At 41.1% G+C, this 14444-nt stretch overlaps 1 protein-coding gene and 1 long non-coding RNA gene across 4 annotated transcripts in view; one reads left to right on the top strand and one right to left on the bottom strand.

Annotated features, from left to right (window-relative positions):
* Window positions 1-348: 348 nt before the first annotated feature.
* Window positions 349-10155, bottom strand: LOC106725137. 3 transcript variants are annotated; one of them, XR_001361005.1, is made up of 3 exons: window positions 10007-10155; window positions 8916-9195; window positions 349-2314 (listed from the first exon to the last, which is right to left on the bottom strand). It is a non-coding gene; the product is annotated as an uncharacterized LOC106725137 (long non-coding RNA). The 3 variants fall into 3 exon arrangements; XR_001361006.1 differs by lacking the exon at window positions 349-2314 and adding an exon at window positions 6125-6353; XR_001361004.1 differs by lacking the exon at window positions 349-2314 and having other exon boundaries at window positions 8560-9195.
* A 223-nt stretch (window positions 10156-10378) lies between these two features.
* Window positions 10379-14444, top strand: part of BPGM (2,3-bisphosphoglycerate mutase) — a 28423-nt gene continuing 24357 nt past the window's right edge. Inside the window, exon 1 of the mRNA XM_005860705.2 lies at window positions 10379-10492. The gene's annotated coding sequence lies outside the window, so the exon portion shown is untranslated. The remainder of the gene's footprint in view (window positions 10493-14444) is intronic.

The following is a 14444-nucleotide window of genomic DNA, read 5'->3' as shown; positions in this document are numbered from 1 at the left end:
ATTATGAAAAAAAAAAGAAAAAGGATGTGAGTGGCAAATTTGAATAAGGTCTTCAGTTTAGCTAGAAGTATTATAGCAATGTTAATTTCCTGTTTCTGACTATTGCAGTATGGTTATGGAAGATGTTAACAATAGGGGAAGCTGGGTGAAGGATATATTCTGGCAAGTTTTCTATCAGTCTAAATTTAGTTCCACATAAAAATTTTGAAAAGTTTTTCACCAATCCAAAATTGTAAAATTGGTAACTAAGATTGTATAGAAACAGATAGAGACCAGAATATCAGCTATATTGCTGTTAAAGTTTTTGAATAATAGGACTCAAGTATGAGGCAACAATAAGCTGCTTAATACTGTCCCAGATCTAGAAAGATCACCCACCCAGACAGGTCTAATCTGTAAGGCCAGGGGCTTAACTGCTAAGATCACTCATGTACTTTCTCATTGCAAAGAGGCTAGGCCTCATACATTCAAAGCTTTCTCCCAAACTCATTACTTGGATAAACTGTTCCTTTTCCTCTGGGGATAAGTGAGAAGGCCAGAAAGAGGCCAGTTATGCCACACCAATACATTTCCTTCCATGTAGAAGGAAATATCAAGCACTAGCAGTAAGTGATTCCTGCAAATTACTCATCTATAAGTTTCTGGGCCAGTGTTTTTTGTTTGTTTGCTTGGTATGGGAAGATTTTATACTATGGATTCCATTTGTTTGTTGATTGTAGAACTATCCAGATCTTCTATTCCTTCTTAAGTCAATTTTAGTAAGTCATGTAGTTTTTATTAACTTTTTCATGTCATCAATATTTTCAAACATACTGTCATAGAAGACAACTTCCACTGCCCTCGCTCCAGAAGTGAAAGTGGCCTTCTGGGCTCTGGGGCACTTTCTTCTCTCTTGCCACATCCTACAAAGGCTATTCAAGTCCCCACCTGGGTGACAAGCTGTGGCTTAACCTCACAGGCAAGGAGAAAGCCTCTACTGAGAGAAAGGATTGCAGAAGTGAGCTCCCAACATCTGGAGACTCTCCTCAAAGACTCCTGACGCATATTCTGATGAACATATACCGGTAGAGAATGAAGACCACCACTTCAGCTTCCACTTCATAAGGGGAAAGAGGAAGAGAAAGTGGAATAGAAAGAGAAGGAGATGCAAAAGTAGCAGCAGTCTAAATGAAAGCACCAGTCAAAAGGAAGGTTCAAGAAAAGAAGAAATTAACAAAAAGCCCAAATGACAGTGACATGGATTGAAGGAATAAGAGGAAAAAAGTCTAAGAAGAGTTGGAAAGGAGACGGTGACTCAATCTCTAAAGATTTCCAATAATAGTCTCTGGAGAATTCCTAAAAGGATCAATCAGAGATTGAAAACCCTTCAGAACCATGTTCTGTTACCTGATCAGGTTGCAGCTGTGGCTAAATATGCAAACACTGGGAAACTGATCTCACAAAGATAAATTTTAAAAAATACATAATTTAAATGGTCAGGTTATAAAATGGGTTCTGTGGCTGAAGGGAGGCCATGTAATAGTGAAAAGCAAACCAGATGCATAGGGCTGAAGCAAAGAGAGCCCTGTATCCTTTAAACAAGAAGATAGACTAAAGAGAAGGAACACTGATTAAAGAGAAGGATGACAAGGATTTTCTGATTGTTCAATAGATAGTTTACTTTAACAACAACAAAAAACGGGACACACACACAATCTGAAAAAGCCTTCTAGTACTTCGGTGACTTTTATATAATTCTGTCAGTTATTCCAGAAAATGTTACTAATTGACATAACTTTAGCAGTCCCCTTGGATAATTTTAGATGGACTGAAATAAATTTGTGCTTCAAAACTGAAATCATCAGTGAAAGGGGAGGTGACATAAAGTATCAATAAGATAAGAAATTTAAATCTTATGCCATGGGATGGTGCTATTAGTCCTACATTTGCCCCCACTCCTACCCTTCAATGAATTTGTGGAAAATTATCACTCCTTTATTGAATGTGTTATAAATAGAAGTGACAAAAACATATAGGAGATCTTGCTAAACAAAAATGAAGTTTTTGCTGAACAAAGTTAAGCTAAAACTTAAAAACTGATTTATATAATTCAGAAATTAATATAATTTGATTCTAGTCTCTATTCCACCACAACTCATCTCAAAATAAATAAGAGGAAAAAGTCAACTAACCCAAAGACTTGTTTCCATGAAAAGTTCTGAAGTAAATATGGCAGAATGTTAAGATGTGATAAAGCTGGGAGTGGATACACAGTGTTTATATATCATTCTTCATTCTTCCCAGTATGTATGGAATATAATACAATTTTAAAATCCTAAAAAAAATGAAAAAATGATTAAGGATTAGTTAAGTGAAAAAGGATAAGAAACATAATGCAGATAGAAATCACAGCATGGGCAAAGGCACAGAGAAATACCATTGGAAGTATAGGTAAGATGCTTGATGAAGGTGCTGAGCAAGGATATAAGAGAAATGGGAAAGTAATCAGTCAAGTTCTAGTGAAAGGAAGTCAGAAGACACAGCGAACAGAGGTGTCTGGTGGACAGCAGGAACAATTAAACACTCATTACACATTCCTGGGACAAGAAAGGGAACTATCATAAGCTGAGCATGATAATGTAGCAGGCACTTTAAATACACAGTCCCATTTAATCTTCCCAGCAGTACCAAGCTAGATATCATTATTTCTATTTTACATATGAGGACCATGAAGATCAGAGAGGTTAACTAACTTGACCAAGATCACACAACTATTAATGAGGATTCTGTCCACATGTATCTGTTTCTAAAGCCAGTATTCTCTTTTTTAAAAATCAGGTCTTTTTTAAAGTTATAAATTATATACCATAAAGTGCACCCATTTTAGCATACAATTTAATGAGTGTGAGTTTAATATAATTGTGCATCCATTACCACAATCCAATGTTCAATTGACTGAAATTCTATTCATTCTTACCATTGCTCAGACTTTATATCTTCCATTATGTATCTAAATGACAGATACATAATCTCATATCCCTGCCAACTTCTCACCTTCAACCCCTCCTTCCGCATAATTAAGTACTCCCTTCCCACCAAAACACCTTGTGAGTCTTAATTAATTGCACCTGCACTTATACTTGTTGGACTGTAATTAATAATTCATGAGTTGGTCTCTCTCCTACTAGGCCATGTTCCTTGGCGATAAGGGCAATGTTTCATTTATCTTTATCTCTTGCTCTTGGCACAGTTCATGGTAAGTACTAAAAGTATTGTTAATTCACTTAATTCAAAATTCCCAACACAAGTTCTTAAGCGTCAGGAGACATTCAATGAATAATTTGTTACTTTTTGGTTTAATTTGCTGGTTGAGACCAGATCTCAGGCGTTTCTCAAGGTTTTAATTGTTTTCTCATTTTCCCTTTTCCTTTTTGGCTCTTCTCTACCTCCTATCCCCAACACACACACTTTTTTTGAGAAGTTAGAGATGCAACAAAGCATAAGGAAATATATAGGTTTAGGCAAAGAGGAGTACATATAACATAATAAATTTGCTAAATTTACCCTTTTGGGGAGCTAAAAAATGTAACATTTTCCATAATATGTCGCTAAAGTTGGTCTGTTTTTAATATTTTGTCTAATATAGCTGTTTTTGGAGCTGAGGACACAGGTTCTTTCCTATTGGTCTTAAAAATAATTTCTAACAGAAGGGGAGTTTTGGCAAGCTATAGATGCCTGGCCTTTATATACTTGCTTATGTTCCAAAGGTGAAGAAATGTAGGTCATTTGGCACTGCAGTTCTGTGCTCCAGCTGTCATTGAGTGACCAGGGATTGCAGCAACCTGAGTTTCAGCACGTCATCTCACCAGGAATCACCAAGCATCAGAGCCTTTGCCATTACCCACCTTATAAATCCTAAGTAGTCGACAGAATACATATGGGCTAACCTTACTTGCTAATTTTTACAACTTGTGGTTGCCAACAGGTGTTTTACCTATTTCTCTTATCTGACACCTCACAGAGAGATGATGTCAGACACTAGTTAGTATCCCTTCTTCCTCCCTCAACTGGCATAAAAAGACCAACATTCAGTTGTTGGTAATGACTGATGGTTTTTGTCATTATTCTTTACTTGAAAACTCACTAATAAATGAGGCCAGTGAAGCTATTTTCTTAATTTATTTAATTAAGATTCTGTGAGGAGTCAACTGAGAAACATAAAAAGCTTTGCCTCACTGATGTTGGAGTCACAGATCTATAGGTAAAGTAGCTTCTCTCTGGACACAGCACAGCACTTACAAGTAGCTATAGAAATGACAGCTCTCAAAGCCAAGTTCTGGGATCTCAGGTAGCCTAGAAAATGTTTACCATACAAGGAAAAGATGTTTTATAGAACAAGCCTTAGTTTAGAAGCTTAAGATGATTTCATTTATAAATAGAATGTCTTTTGTCTACTGTTGTGATTTTTTATACCATTTTAGATTTCTTTAAATTTTTTCCCCTTTGTGTATTTTTTACATCCCTTAGGCTTCATGTTATCTCAGCTCACTAGCATCTGTGGCCTGGCACTTGTTTTGACTACGTAATCACATGTCTTTCCCTACATAGTGCAGCCTCTGAAACCTTATCTGCTAGGACCAGCCTTCTCTGCCCTTAGGAGGGCCTCCTAGTTATTTGCTGTACCTATTTTTCTTCAGAAGAAAACAAGAGAAAATCAACAAGGTTGATTTTGTTCCACACCTAAAAATATATATATTTTTAAAGTTAAAATGTATTGAGCTCTTTCTATGTGTCAACTTGTTTAAATAATGTAACTTCATAAGGTAGGTATCATTACTGTGCTCATTATACAACAGAAGAAATGAGGCAAGGATGTTAAGCAAGTTGCCCACGATCATATGATCAGTACAGAACAGACTCAGAGGTGGACTGACTCCAAAGCCCACACTCTTGCCCATTATTGTACTTCTTTTGAACCACTGAATCACATTTCCCTATTGGATAATTATTAGTCCCCAGTAGTACCCTTGCATTAGAGACTCAGCCTGAGAGTTAGGAAACTTGGATTCTTGTTCTGTGTTTTAACTTGGGAGGAAAGAGCATTCTAGGTAGGAAAAATGCATGTACAAAGGTCTAATGGCCAAAGGGAGGACGAAGAAAGCCAATATTAGGAGCAAAGGGAAACGACTGCAGTGTTTTAAGCCATGGGAAGTGGGGGGTTAGCTGTAATCTGATCACAAATATATTCTTTCTTTAAAAAAGTAAATTACATTACATTTGGATTCTTTTATTTTTTAAATAAATGTATCTTAGAGAGGGGAAGAAAGGGAGGGAGGAAAACATTGATGTGAAAGAGACACATCAATTGGCTGCCTCCCATATGCACCCCGAACCAGCAACCTGCATATGTGCTCTGACTGGGAATCAAATCCATCACCTTTTGGTGTACAGGACAACACTCCAACGAACTGAGCCACACCAGCCAGGATGACCACAAAGATATTCTACCAATATCACCTTGGCTGCTTAAAAGAGAGCAAAGGAGTCTATTGAGAAAATCCAGGCAAGAGGTGATGGTAGCTTGGGCTAGGGTACTGGTAGTGTGTGTGTGTGTGTGTGTGTGTGTGTGTGTGTGTGTGTGTGTACAAGGTGTACAAGAGTGGAGTGGGTGGGGGGGATGGGAAAATATTTTTATTTTAAACGTGTACCATGGATTAAAACTGATTTTGATTAGATTATGTAAAAAGCCTTTAACAAAACATTCAAGAAGTTACATTTCCAGTAAGTGTTACTGCCTTCAAAGTGTCATAGTGGGAGGTTCATACACCCATTTCAGTGATGCTTCATGGCTCTAAACAATTTTGGAAAGCCTCTTCTAGAATTTCCTTCAGAACCAGTTTATGAGCTAAACTAGAAAAATAGGCGTACTGCTAAATATATATCGTCATACTTCATAAATCCCAGAAGTTAAGGGAACTATGTGTAGTGCTGTTAAATTGCTGCAGGGTTTATAAGAACTTCCTTTTATGACTTTGACCTTCCAATGTATACAGTGAGGTCAAATAAGTAAATACCTCATCAAAAAATGAGGATATATTCTTTTGACTAAGAGTAAGCCAACTCAGGAGACTCAAGGCAGAAGAAATTCTTGGATAGTCAAGATTTTTATTTTTTTAGAGAACAGATAATGCATATATTCCAGAAGATTGACAACAAATTTCCCATGGGGGGTGGAGGGGGGAAGAATGGTGTTATATCCATCAGTTTTTAGGAACAGTGGGAAGCATGGTGGACACAGTTCAAATTTCAGACCCAAGCTGTGCCTAGCTGTGCAGGCTTGGACCAATTCCCTCTTTGAGCCTTACTTTCCTCATCTGTAAAATGGAAATACATATACCAGGAGTTTTGTGAGGTTTTACTAATGGAGCTCTGATTTCTAACCCATCCCCCAATTTTCTCTCACCTAACCACCTTTTCTTCAGGTTAAAGAACAGGAAACCCTGAGAAAAGCAAGGATTAAAAGACAACCCTCCAGGTGTTTTCAGGCTTTAACTGGATTTACCTTTCTTAGCTCTGCAATACCAGGGCCCAGAAAAAAGAATTCCTAGTGCTTTATCACCTTCAGCAAAGAAAGGCTGGGGCTCCCCCAGTAGTGCTGTGGTTCAACAGACATTCCCAGAGCACCCTGTCATTCAAGGAAACAAGTAGCCCGTTTAAATACCTGAATCTTTTTAAGAAAATGAAACAAACTCAATGCTCAAGAGTAGGAGATTGGTTGAACTGTGAGATATAATATCCAAAGGCACACTCACACAATGGAATTATATATATTGAAGAATATTAAATGGCATGGGGAGATGTTCATGATAAATTAAGTAAATATTGCTGTAAAACAATATATATACTATGGATTCCAGTCTTTTATTTTTAAAATATATTTTATTGATTTTAGAGGGGAAGGGAGAGGGAGAGAGAGAGAAACATCAATGATGAGAATCATTGATTGGCTGCCTCCTTCACTCCCCACACTGGGGATTGAGCCCACAACCCAGGCATGTGACCTGACCAAGGATTGAACCATGACCTCCTGATTCATAGGTTGATGTTCAACCACTGAACCATGCCAGCTGGGCTGAATTCCAGTCTTTTAAAAAATAATGTATTTACAGGGACAAAATAGAAAAAAAATAAAAATGGTTAATAAATTTTGAGTGGTAAGATTATGGGTGTTTTAAATTCTTTTCTAAACCTAATACAATAAATGTAATATTTGTTAATAAAAAGTTATAATACATATGATACAGCATTTGAAAACTCCACAGGGCAGAAATTGTGACTACTTTGTTTACCGCCACAGAAAAAAACAGCATTTAAAGAAATTAGTGTTTTTCCTAAGCAGAATTTATAAAAGGGGAAAGTGCCTCTTTTGATTTTCTACAAGTTTCCTCCTTTTTCAGCCAGTTATTTTTCCCCCAGAATTAAGAGTGGAAAAAAAGAAAATCAGCCTGCTTCCTTTTCTGCCCCAGGATGCTCACTGCTGAGATTTACAGTAGGGAAATTTCACATAATACAGACTTCCCAATACCGGAGCTCCTGGATCTGCCACTGGTCTGTACCCTCTAGGCCATTCACTTCCTGACAGGCGCCTCTGTGGGTAGTAGTGAGGTAACTGGGGAAATTCCTGTCTTATAACCTCTACAGATATCCTGCAAAGGGGAGGAAAGCCCAAGGCCCAGCGTTTCTTGAGTTTTTAAAATAAGGGTACTTGTAAGTAGTTAAAACACTCTACTGTAATTGTTAAGAATCAATACCACTTACTGAATGCTTTCCAAAAGCCAGACATACACTGCATTATCTCATTTAATTTTCACACTGGTCACTTAGGTATTATCCCTATTTCACAAAGACAGGCTGAGGTCAAGCAATGTACCTCCAGAGATTGCAAAATTATTTCAAAATTGCCTCCATTATTCTCCTCTGTGAGATGAGGATTCTCCGTTTTAACACGTGGAAAGAAAGGACAGGTGGCTTTCAAATCCCTGGTGTGGGTCTCTATGGCTGATCCGTTGGAGCAATTCCAGTTTTTTTGGTTTCAATAGATGAGTCCTGTACTTAGTAGGGCAATGGAAGCCAAACATGGGCCTATTACACTAGATTATGAGTGGCAGATTTTAATCCGACATTGAAGAAGATAGGGTGTGGTAGGAGCAAACAACCAGGTCATGATGTGTCTTGACAACTCTCAAGACAAGGAGACAGTCCTGTACATGGGATATAGGACCAACGAATTCTGGAGTTTACTGGAGGGAGGAAGGGAGGGAAGGAGCCCATGGCTCTGCCAGGGGAGAACGAGGCAGAATAGCTCAGGTGAGTGGATGGTGTTCTGATGCTTGGTGGACCAGCTCAACCCTACCTACAAAGGAATCCTGTGTAAATTTTGGCCAGGTATGTATGCTATCATAAAATAGTATTTTATTGAACAAGACAATCTGCTACCCAATCCTTAAAGTACAATATTTGTTAATATTGATTTTCTGATATACACACATAATAGAAAGAAAGACAAAGAGACAACATGGCTATAATAAATTATATGGTGTTTTCATTTCTTGTTTGGATGAAACTGGAACTTTTCCAAGAGTTGTTTTAAGTAAAATAGGGACTTGAGACACTGAGTTATTTTCATAGTATTGACACTGCTTGCTATATCAAAATCAAATTCCTCGGGGTTGGTCTTAATGCAAGTTACTTTTAAAATCTGTAATCTTGATTTTAAAGAATTTATTGTCTTTTTTTGGGGGGGGGGGAGAAGCTGCAGAAAAGGAAGCATTTTCCTAGAATTTTGAGTTAGCAACCTTGCAAGGGTCCTTGTCCAAGTTCTGCCCGCAACCAGCTAAATAATTCTGAACAAATCTCTTAACCTTCAGAGTCCTCACCTGCACAACGAGTTTCTAAAAGGCAGATGCGATGGCTGACATTGTTGATGTTCTAATAGAATCTAGGTGACGAGCTAGCATTCCATGGGTATCCACAAGGACAGTAAAACTAAATCCCATGAGCAGCTGCCCTGAAGTGCAGCGTTGCGTGTCCCCACGTGTCAAATGCTTACAGACACTGGCGAACGGCCGTCTTTGTCCTCCAGAGTATGGATGGTGGGCATTCTGAGTTAGAGAGCTTTCTGGGAAAACTTCCCCTTCCCTTGGTCCCCCGTGCATCCTGGAGGAAAGGAAGAGCAAGTGGGGTAAGAATATACGATCTGGAAGTTGTATTCCTGGGAGTCAGGTCTGGAAGGTGCCTCCTCCACTTGCAAGCTGAACCCTGATCTCTGAGATCCGGGGCGGAAATGTTCTGTTCTAAACAAGGGCCCGTGAGACAGGGAACCAACTACAAACACTTAGGTCTCCATGAATCCAACACATAGCCTGTCGTGGCATTCAACAACGTGGAAAGATTACTTTTTCGAGTTTTTGTTTAATTATTCTGAGGACCTGCTTGGCAGGCACCAAGCTACGGGGCTTGTGATGAGGATGAATCAGGAAATCCTCCAAAGAGGACGCTGACACCAGGCAGGGCAGCTTCTTACAAATGGAGAAGCGGGGGTTTCCCATGCGGCCAGGCACGCGCACTATTCCTTATCGTTCCCACCTACTCAAAAGGTATGACTGTGTGCTTCAAAGCCTGGTGTGGTGGTTCTAGCGGCGCTTCGGGTATTTTTTTTTTTTTTTATGGGTTTCTCTTGTTCAGTAACTGTGGCCTCCAAATTTACAATTCTCTTTCCACTCCATCCTCCCTTCATCTGTGGTAGAAGCTTTCCTGCCTTCTATTTATCACTGTTCTCTCCCAACCAAAACAGTGCCAGGGAACAGCCTACGGGGCATCCCTACGAAAGCACTAAGAGAAAGCGCGGCTCAGCTGCTGCCCAGACAGCCGGCACTTTAAAGGATTTTAAGACTTAAAACCAACTAGGAAAGCGGGAGCTTTCCCCCGCAAGAACTGCCCACTTTCATCCCGGGTTGAAGTCTCGCACCTTAAAAAAGGCATCGCCTCCAGGATCCCGCCGACACTTCCGTACATGGGCAGGTACTTGCTTTCCTTACGACGCGAAACTCTCTCTAGCAGCTCAGCCCGTCAAGACCTCCCCAGGACTGAGGCTTTTCTATCGCGGGTTCGGCTTCTCTATTTTTCCAGACCCAAGCCCGCCCACCGGCGTCGACGTCAGCTCTTCATTGGTCCGGATGTGTGCTCGTCTCCGCAGTGAGCCAATCAGAACCTCACTTTCTACCCCAGGGATTTGGAAACCGGAAAAGACCTCGACCTGTTCCTGGGGAGTAAGGCGGGGCCGTAAATGAGTGACATTTCAACCCCCCAATGGGCAGAGCGCTAGGACCTGCCCCTCTGGCGCCCGGGCTAGAAAAGAGCGTTGATGCCGGCCACAGGGATGAGTCCTAGGCGGCGCTGCCTGCCCGGCGGCGGCTCTGAGGAGCGGGTGGTGCTGCTGGTGGCCTCTTTGCAGGTGAGTGGTTTTGTCTTAGCAGGTTGCTGTGGAGAACGTTCCCGTTTTTAAAGGAGGTGGCGTTTTACCTCGGAGTGCGGGAGGCCAGTTCCTTGACTCTCCCGGTTCTGCCTTTGAATCTGGCGCTCGCTCGTCTGCTCCTCAAGGGCCAACCCTCACGCGTGCCCCGGGTTCCTCTCTGCTGTCCCTTTCTCTGAATGAGCCTGTCTGGGAGGCACAGGTCCGTCAGCTGGAGGGAGGACTCGCCTTGGGAGTGGTGTCTCGACGGCAGGAATAAACAGGAATTGAAGGGAGGGAGGATGACCTCCCCTGGGCGCCTGGCAGAGCCCCTTCAATGGTGGGGCTGCAGGAAGGAGGCTCGGTGCCCTCGGGGCCATGCCACTCTATTTAGGGCGATGGCAGACCTGCCCCTGGAAGTCGAAGCAGACAGAAAAAACCTGAATGCCGTGAAAGGAGGAGGAGGAGGTGGATGTCTGGAATGGTTTTCATGGAGCGCTCAAATCTGGAGCCAAATCACAGGTTCTTAAAAAAAAAGTTAAGTGTATTTCCTCTCCTTTCAAAGGTGTGGGGGGCTGCATTGCTAGAGAAGGGCAAGAGAAATGCATAAGGGAAGTGAAGTGCACGGTTAAGTTTTGAAGGGTAATTGGTGGTTAGAGAACTTATTATAACTCCCATTCGCCAACCGTCTCTCTCTCTTCCAAATTGTGGAGCATTGATAGCTTGTGAGTGGGACCAGAAAGTTAACTGACGGAATGCAGGATTCGGTGGTGGAGGGGTGGGAATCAAATAGTATCTTTCAGCAGAAGCTGCTAAGATTTTCCGTTTTGAAAGCAGAACACATGTTTCAATTTGCCTTTTATTTTAAAACGGATTCCCCTGAGTCCAGGGACCAGGTTTTATCCATCTCTGTCTTCTTGTAGCACCATAGATGCTCTTCAGTTAGTGTGGACTTTCGAGAAGCATCATTCAAAACAAATGGTGTAGTGGAAGGAGCTCTGAGTTGCAAAGTCCAGACACCTGGGTTTTAGTCTTGAAGCTGTTGCTATTTGTGTGATCGTAAACAAATCGTTTCAACTCTCTGGCTCTTCATTTTTGCATCTTTCAAGAGCAGATGTTGCCTTGGATTATTTCTGAGGTCCATGCCTGTGTTAAAGGTCTGTTTTAAAGTGAAAATGATTAGACATTTTCCATCACAAGTATATAAACATAACCTCATTGCAGTAAATTCCGTACCAATCTGTTAGCAAATAAAAGTTCCCAGCTGTGAGGGTAGTGTTTGTTCTTTTGTGTCTACATTTAAACCAAATGGATCCTAGGAGAAACTTTGGACATTTACAGACTGACCATTTTACAGAGGTATAACGTAGTAGAAAATGTCATTTTTTATTCCATCATCCAGCGGCAACTCACTGTTAATGTTTGGGTAGATCTTTTGGTGTCTCTTCCCCTTTTGCTTCCTACAGTTGGTTGAAATTCAGTGGCACCTTTCGTTTTAAGTAATGACTGATACATCTAAATTCAGCCCTGCTTTCATCTTTGTGTGTCTAGTGCCCACACATGTTTGAATTGATAGGTCTCTTGAATATTCTTGAAATGAAATCTGGTGTGAGGGAATGTTTATATGGGGAAATAGGACTAAAAGAATTACTTAACAAAAAAATCTTTCACTGAAACTTGGCCACAAATATGGAAAAAACATCCTTTATAAAATGTAAATTAAATGTTAGCCACCTCATTAAAGCATTTGGACTGTAGTATTTGGTATACTTCTAGGACTGTATCTTACCATCAACTTTACCACCCCCTCCAACATACACGCACACACACACAATTTGATTTCATTCCTCCTTCCTCTACCTAATTTAACTTTCTCTCTTTACCCAGCCTCATTTTATTTCCAGCTTTTGCTTCTGCTCATGCCATCAGCAAGGTAGGATCACCTTCAAGGGCCTGAGGTCTGTGCCAGTCTTCATATGTTAGCTAAAGTCTGCTCCATTCAACCCAGAATACCTCTCACTTTTTGGTAGTGTGCTTCACCATCATCTCATTTAGTCTTCCTAATAGCCCCCTGAGAACAGTAATTTCATTATCTTCTTTTTGGATAAAGAACCTGAACAGGCTGAAGTTCAGGAAATTTAAATAACTTGGTCAAGGTCACACTGTCAGTAAGTAGCAAAGCTGGGCCTGATATCCAGGTTTCTTGACTTAAACTTTTGGGGTTTGGTGGAATAGTTTATGTTGACAACAGCTACTACTCTGGGGAAATAAGTAACCAGAGATAGGAAGGCGGTGTCATGAGTGAGTGCTGTGTATATTGGTGATGCCTTGCAGGCTGAAACTAGCAACATGAAGACCAACATACATCTCATCACAAAAATATATCTCTTAGCTGTGAATAGGGGTTCACCTGCTATGGTTTGTTTCCCTTGTAACAAGTGATCAGTCACAGCTGTTTGTTAGTAGATGTAAAGTTGGGGAAAGACAGGGTAATATTAGTGCTAGAAAATACCTGTAAGTGATAGCATTTGCTCCTGGTAAAGAGGTGCTCTTCTAATGCAACTACAAATGGAAAAGTTACTATAAAGCTATAGGAAAAGTAATAGATGGTGGAACACTAGGTACTTTTAGGTACAGTCATGTTTGGACTTTTAATATTGAGCTTGATTTGGGGGAAGGTATATTATGTTAAGACTCCAAAGAACTGAGCTCCAGATTTCATTTCCCTTAAGAACTGTTCCTTTTTCCTTTATCAGAAACATGGTTAACCTCTCTTTTTTTCTATATCCTCAAATATATAGCCAACCTAACTTCTGTAGAGTAGGTTCCTAATGCAATGGGGGTTGACTGTCACATTGAAGATTTGGACCAGGGAAAACATCTGAGTGGTCTATGGTGGCATTTGAATAGTTAATATTTAAGGATAAGCTTTGGATCATAGCAACTCTTGCTCTGTATCCCTTATTTTCCGTACTTCAATATTATATCATTGATCATATTTCTTACTCAGTGTTTGGAAACAAAAACAAAACAAAAAGCAAACTAAGTTTTTAGGCTGGTCTTTATCTTGTAATTTTATCTACCTGTTTATGAATTGTCATACTAGAATATTAGACATTATTACTTTTCGAATGCCTGAGGAAGGGAAGAAGCAATGTCTAGGAACATTACTTTCGAAGACAGGACAAGCCTCAGTTATGGTGGAGATGGGGGAGGTATGTGAAATTACCTGGTTTAATTATCAGGAGTAGGAGGTAGCAGCAGGGTTTTTATGCTGCATTTGTTGAAACTACCTAGAGATTCTAGAGATAGTGTAGAAGTAACCTCAGTAAATGCAATGCCTTGTGTGTGCACCAGTCATATATATATATATATTAGAGGCCCGGTGCATGAAAATTCGTGCACTGCAGTGCGGAGGGGGGGGGGGCGGTCTCAGCCCGGCCTGCCCCCTTTCACAGTCTGGGAGCCCTCAGGGGATGTCCTACTGACGGCTTAGGCCCACTCCCCATGGGGAGCCACAGTCTGGCCTCCCTCTGTGGGAGGCCACCAGGCAGATCAGGGGAAGGCACCACCCCTATCACCCAGCTGCTGCCGGCCGTGATGGCTGCCTGGGCCTCGCAGCCGCCGGGGCTAATGGCTGCATGAGCCCATGGCTGCCTGAGGCTGCGGCTGCAGTGAGCCCCAGGCCTCGCAGCTGCCAGGGCTCAAAGCTGCTGTGAGCCCCAGGCCTCGCAGCCGCCTGGGCTTACAGTTGCCTGAGCTCGCGGCTGCCTGAGCTCTGGGCCTTGCAGCCGCTATGGCTTTGTCCGGATGGATGTCCGGATGGACATTCGGATGGATGTCCAGAAGATGTCTGCCCTAATTAGCATATTACCCTTTTATTAGTATAGATATACCCTCTTCATCCTTGCCTTGTCAAAAGGATACTAACCTTGAAACATAATTTCAATTTTAT

Source organism: Myotis brandtii, unplaced genomic scaffold (genome assembly GCF_000412655.1).
Source record: "Myotis brandtii unplaced genomic scaffold, ASM41265v1 scaffold1384, whole genome shotgun sequence".
In the NCBI taxonomy this organism is placed as follows: Eukaryota; Metazoa; Chordata; class Mammalia; order Chiroptera; family Vespertilionidae; genus Myotis; species Myotis brandtii.
Note: the sequence above shows the minus strand (reverse complement) of the source record. Positions and strands in the feature narration are given on the sequence as shown.